At 47.1% G+C, this 6,490-nt stretch overlaps 1 long non-coding RNA gene across 2 annotated transcripts; it reads right to left on the bottom strand.

Annotated features, from left to right (window-relative positions):
• Positions 1 to 6,453, bottom strand: LOC140634121 (uncharacterized). 2 transcript variants are annotated; one of them, XR_012031650.1, is made up of 6 exons: positions 6,046 to 6,453; positions 4,980 to 5,067; positions 4,355 to 4,566; positions 2,450 to 2,578; positions 729 to 789; positions 1 to 269 (listed from the first exon to the last, which is right to left on the bottom strand). It is a non-coding gene; the product is annotated as an uncharacterized lncRNA (long non-coding RNA). The 2 variants fall into 2 exon arrangements; XR_012031651.1 differs by lacking the exon at positions 4,355 to 4,566 and having other exon boundaries at positions 3 to 269; positions 6,046 to 6,446.
• Between the last annotated feature and the right edge of the window lie 37 nt (positions 6,454 to 6,490).

The raw sequence follows: 6,490 nt of genomic DNA, 5'->3' as shown, positions 1-6,490 counted from the left end.
TTTTTCACAAATAAAATTTTATTTGTGCAAGTTAAAGAGAATACATATAAAAGAATATATATAATATATCTATATCTATATATCTAGAGAGAAAGAGACAGACAGACAGACAGACATTGCTGGGCTTTTCCCAAGGCCTTGAATGTGCCGGTGAAGGGCCTGGTGGTTTGAGCTTCATTAGCTTCATAGGAAATCTGCCTCTAATAGCATCCTTCCTATGTGTTTGTCAGGACTCAAAGAGACAAAGAGTCTAGCAGACAGCAAGTGCTCTGTAAAGGAAGGGCAGTAGTCATTATTATTGTTGTTGTTCTCACCCTCGTTTTCCAGGGGAGGCAGTTGAGGAGGAGGAGACACAGAAGAGCGATCTCTCAGCCGGGGATGGGGTGTCATGGTAAAGCTGGACCCCCAGGTTTAGTCTGGTGTCTTTTTGCACTGTGGAGCACTGTGTTTTCTGAGCCCTGTGTGTGGCCTGAGGGTGGAAGTGTCAGTCCTGGAGGTCCCAGAGGGCAAGGAATTTTTCAAGGAGTTGGGAGTTCTCTGTGGAGGACATGGCCCAGCAGCTGCCCTCTGCCCAGGCCCTGCCTGCAGTCTGAAGGCGGAGACACAAGTCAACCTTCAGGAGTCCCCATTCAAGGGAGGAGATGTAATCCTGCCATTGGGAATCCCAAATCTAACTAGAGTGACACAGACCATCCCCCAGAGACCCTAGTTAGAGAGAAGAGACGAACCCTGCTTTGGGGAGTCTTCCGTCTGCTGCGGAGACACAGGCCAGCACTGAGGAGCCCCATTCTGGAGAGGGAGAGACAGTCCTGCTTTCAGGAGATCCAACAGGGGATGTGGGACGCCCACATCAATGACAGACAGGGGAGTTAAAATGGGACAGCAAGGGCAGCCCCAGTGGCTTAGCGGTTTAGTGCCGCCTGCAGCCTGGGGTATGATCCTGGAGACCTGGGATCGAGTCCCACGTCAGGCTCCCTGCAGAGAGCCTGCTTCTCCCTCTGCCTGTATCTCTGCCTCTCTCTCTCTCTCTCTCTCTCTCTTTCTCTCTCTCCCCCTCTCTCTGTGTGCCTCTTATGAATAAATAAATAAAATCTTAAAAAAATATATAAAATGGGGCGGTGAGGCTGAGTACCTTGAATCTGGAAGGCTTTCTGGGGGAAAAGTGCCTGACAGTGTTCTCGCTGTACAGCACTCCATGGTTTATAAAGCACTTTCACAGCAATGATCTCAGTTGATCAGCAAGTGACAGGGGGATGAAGGTATTCCTATCCAAGCAGGAACAACAACCATCATCATCCCAAGGATGATAATGACTGACACTTATTTTTTTTTAAAGATTTTATTTACTTATTCATGATAGACACACACAGAGAGAGAAGCAGAGATATAGGCAGAGGGAGAAGCAGGCTCCATGCCAGGAGCCTGACACGGGACTCGATCCCGGGACTCCAGGATCTCACCCTGGGCCAAAGGCGGGCGCCAAACCGCTGAGCCACCCAGGGATCCCCAAAGATTGATTGATTGATTGATTGATTCATGAGAGACACACAGAGAGAGGCAGAGACACAGGCAGAGGGAGAAGCAGGCTCCATTCAGGGAGCCTGACATGGGACTTGATCCCGGGTTTCCAGGATCCCACCCTGGGCTTAAGGCGGCACTAAACCACTGAGCCACTGGGGCTGCCACGAGTGACACTTATTAAACACCTACTTACTATGTGTCAGGCCCTGGGCTGGGTGTCATCTGTGAAGTTAAAGCACTCCTCGTAAGATGATGTATGTGAAAACGCTTTGCAATCCTATGGCCAGGGTGCAAGTATTGGCCCTCTTGTTGTGTACAGAGGCCTCAGACTAATTGAGGGGGACAGCCATGAGATCCTGGGGTGCAGAGGGCCTGGGTTAAGAATCAGAACTGGGGGGATCCCTGGGTGGCGCAGCGGTTTGGCGCCTGCCTTTGGCTCAGGGCGCGATCCTGGAGACCGGGGATCGAATCCCACGTCGGGCTCCCGGTGCATGAAGCCTGCTTCTCTCTCTGCCTGTGTCTCTGCCTCTCTCTCTCTCTCTGTGACTATCGTAAATAAATAAATAAATAAAATTAAAAAAAAAAGAATCAGAACTGGAAATCAGAAGGTGGCACTAGGCACCTTTTCATTCCCTGGACATGTCATCTATCATCGTGCCTGCAAGCTTTTGCTCTGCCCTCTATTGCTATTCTATTGCTATGCTATTCCCTCTGCCTGGAATGCCTTTCCCTTACTCTGCCTGCCTCGTAAGCTCCCTATCACCTTTCATAGTTTTGGACAAATGTTAATTCTCTAGCACAGGATTCACATCTTTCTCTCTCCACCTTTTCAGAAGACTAAATTGCTGCCTTTCTAATTTCCCAGGTCATCCAGCCCACAACCCTAACACGATGCTTAGCACCTGGTGGTACAATCTTACCCACTTACTTGCTGTTGGAGGTGTTGCTGGCTGGTCACCAAGAGGCCTTCCAGGGCAATATTTATTATCTCAATGAATTCACCAGGGTCCAATATCAGGTCTGGGTTCCTCAGGGAGCAGTCATATCCAATAAGCATCTGGGAGTGATTTATAAAATCAGAATGCTAATTCAGGGAGACAGAACTCTACGGTGAAGTGGGTAATGTATGTGGACTCTGGAGTCTGGGTTTGTGGGTTTGAACCCTGGCTCTAGTCTTTTAGTTGTGTGACCTTGAGCACATGACTTCACTTCTCTGTCTCTATTTTCTTTTTCCCCCCAAAGGAAAATAACATAGGAGCACTATGTTAAGTCAAATAATGTTTCTAAAATGCTCATACAGTACTAAGTCCTTATGTCAATACATTTTACCAGAATTTATTGATAAGTGATATAATGAGATTCAATGGTACCAGGCAAAGACCATTTATCCATTCCCTAAATATTTACTGAGGCTCTACAATGTTTGAGGTTCTGAGCTGAATGCTCAGATGAATCAAGCAGGTGCTATCTTTCATGAAATTCATATTTCAGCAAGAGGAGATGAACCAACATTTCTTAATTGTTTCAGTGTAGTCAGTAATTAGAGGATGAGCACAAGGCCCTTTGAAAGCAAGAATCACAGAGGTGGAGACTTAATCTATGTATCAGGTTTAGTAAAGGCCTCACAGAAGATGTTGCATCTCAGTTGAGATCTGATGGACAGAAAGGAGTTGACTGGCAAAGGCCTCAGAACCAGGACAGAGCATTTGAAGAAGTGAAAGAGGCCAATGAGAAAGGAGCCTGTTGATTGAAGGGGAGCCTGGGACAAGATGTGCCTGGAAAGGCGGGCAGGGGCTTGTTGGTGTCACTCCTCAGAGACCATGGTTGAGAGTTTGGAATCTGTCCTGAATGGCAATCCATGAGGGCTTAATTTTAAGCAAGAGAGTGGCAAGATCTGGCTTGTCTTTTAGAAGAATTGCTCTGGCTGCTGGATGAAGGATAGACCAGAAAGGGATGAGAAAGGAGGGAAGGAGACAAGCTAGGATGCAAGAGATGATGCTGGTTTGGACCAGAATAACAATAGCACCTTGCTTCACATAGTAAGCTGAGAAGGGGACTGAGGATTGAGTTTGGAGGAGGAGCTGACAAAACTACTAAAGGATTAGATGAGGCTAGATTTTGGCCTTTGCGAATGGGTGGATGAGTAGAGTTTTGGACTTTGGTAAATTGGTGGTAAAAGGCCATTAGACTACATGGGGAAGACTTTGGGAGAAATTAATTTGCGCATGGGGGGAGTACTGATGTTGGCCATGTTAGTTTTTTATTTTTATTTTATTTTTATTTTTTTAAGATTTTATTTATTTATTCATAGACACACACACAGAGACATACACACACACACAGAGAGAGAGAGAGAGAGAGAGAGAGAGAGGCAGAGACACAGGCAGAGGGAGAAGCAGGCTCCATGCAGAGAGCCTGATGTGGAACTCGATCCAGGGTCTCCAGGATCACACGCCCTGGGCTTCAGGCGGCGCTAAACTGCTGCGCCACCGGGGCTGCCCCATGTTAGTTTTTTAAAAACAATAATTATTAAAAAAAAAAAAAGATTTTAGAGAGAGCACGTGGATGCGCAAGCAGGGGGAGCGGCAGGCAGAAGGAGAGGGAGAAGCAGGCTCCCCAGGGAGCTGGGACCCCCAATGTGGAGCTCATCCCAGGACTCTGGGATCATGACCCAAGCTGAAGGCAGATGCTTAATCAACTGAACCACCCTGGTGCCCCCAAACAATAATTTTTGAATATGATCAAATATCTAGTCATAGTTCAAATTTCAAATTGTCTCATAAAATTATACATTTTTTATTGTGGTAAAAAATATATATGACATTAAGTTTACCATTTTAACCATTTTTAAGGATACAGTTCAGTGGTATTAGGTACATTCACATTGTTGTGCAACCATTGCCACCATCCATCTCGAGAACTTTTTCATCTTCCCAAAGCCATGTGAGTTGTGAGATACCTATCGGATCATTAAGTGGAGTTTCCAGGAGGTAGTCAGAAGAACCAGAAGCTTAGGTGAGCTCTGGGCCAGAGATTTGAGATTACCTAAGGAGAAAGTGTAAGAAGGAAGAGGAGAGAGCAAAGGACAGAGCCACCAGCATTTTAGTAAATGTCTAGGTGGTGCAGGACACTAAGAGTGTTAGTGCAGTGGGAAGAAAACCAGGTCACTGTGGTAACACAGAAGCTCTATTGGGTTGCTAGAGCTGTATAATAAAATACCATAGACTCTGTGACTTCAACAGCATAAACTTAATTTCTCAGCTCAGGAGGCTGGAAGTCCAAGATCGAGGTGTTTGCTTTCTCCCACGTCCTCTCTTTGTCTTGTGGAAGGCTGCTACCCATGGCCTTTCCTCTGTGTACCTATGATTTCCTAGGGATCTCTCCCTCTTCTTGTAAGGACACTCTTTCATATGGGATTAGGGCCCCACATGCTTATGAATTAATTTCACCTTAATTACCTCTTTAAATGGCTCTTGGTCCAAAACATCACATTGGGGGCTTCAACATATGAATTTCGGGGAACACAATTCCATCCAGATCAGAAGCCTAAAGAAAAAAAAAGTGTGTCTAGAAGAAGGGGCAAACTGTGTCAAATGCTGCTGAGAAGTTGAGGAAGATAATGGGGCATCTGGGTGGCTCAGTGGTTGAGTGTCTGTCTGTCTTTGGCTCAGGTGGTGATCCCTAGGTCCTGGGATCCAGTCCCACGTCAGGCTCCCCACAGGGAGCCTGATTCTCCCTCTACCTCTCTCTCTCTGTGTCTCTCATGAATAAATAAATAAAATCTTAAGAAAAAAAAAAGAAGTTGAGGAAGGTAATTGTGGTTCATGCGCTTTGGCCAAAAAAAGTCATTGTACCCTTTGCTAGAGTCTTTTCAGAAAAGGAAAGATGTTAGGTAACAAAGTGGAGACATGTAATCTTTTCAAGTTTTGCTGTGAGAACTGAAAACCGGCGTGGTAGGAGGAGAAAAGCAGGGGTCACAGAATAATAAAAAAAGAAATAAGGGACATTAGAACAGGTTTGCAAATTGAAGGGAATGATCCAGAAGAAAGAAATCTGTGATGTAGGAGATTAAAAAAAGGATAAGGGGCGTGTCCCTGGGTGGCTCAGCGGTTTGGCGCCTGCCTTCAGCCTAGGGTGTGATCCTGGAATCCCGGAATCGGGTCCCACATCGTGCTCCCTGCATGGGGCCTGCTTCTCCTTCTGCCTGTGTCTCTGCAGCTGTGTCTCTCATGGATAAATAAATATTAAAAAAAAAAAAGGATAATAACGAGGCTAGAATCCCTGAAAAGACTAAGATGATGAAATTCACTGCAAAAGTGGAGGGGTTGGCCATCTTTAGATGGCTGGGTTGTGTCCCCCACTAACGGGAGTGAAGGTGGAATACAGCAACCATTATGTAATTTGCAGAGCCCAGTACAAAACGTGCTGTTTCTTGTTCAAAAATTTAGATTTTCAGGACTGCATCAGAAGAACATTAAAGCCAAGCACGGAGCCCTTCCAAGACGGACGCCCGCGCGACCGTACGGTTTGTAATCCCACGAAGCTGGTTCTGGCGAGTATGCTGTGACGACGGAGGTAGGCTGTCCTTTGGGCCAGCCCCGGCTCCCTTCTGGGCCTGCACTGCCTCATGGTAGCGCTGGAGAAGAAGACGAGGGACACGTTCAGCCCCGCCCTTCTACAGGCTGGTAAGTCACTCTCAAGGAGGAGGCGCAGAGTTTGTCCCTTTTTAACTTCGAACCCGCCAGATTTGTAGCTCAGGGTTTTCTGGAAGGCTCCAAAGCATCTGGTGACCATAGCAACTCACGCCAAACTCCGGATCCCTTAGCTCCGCCCACCGCTTCCTGAACGGGTCCGTCGATTGGCTCAGCGGGCGGACCAATCGTGGGAGACGCGGGCTGTTTGCCGCGCGGTCAATGGTCGCGGGCCAGGAGGGAGGCGGGAAGAGAGGGCGGGAGGGCGGGACCGGCCG

The sequence above is a fragment of the Canis lupus genome, chromosome 5 (assembly GCF_048164855.1).
Source record: "Canis lupus baileyi chromosome 5, mCanLup2.hap1, whole genome shotgun sequence".
Classification (NCBI taxonomy): Eukaryota; Metazoa; Chordata; class Mammalia; order Carnivora; family Canidae; genus Canis; species Canis lupus.
Note: the sequence above shows the minus strand (reverse complement) of the source record. Positions and strands in the feature narration are given on the sequence as shown.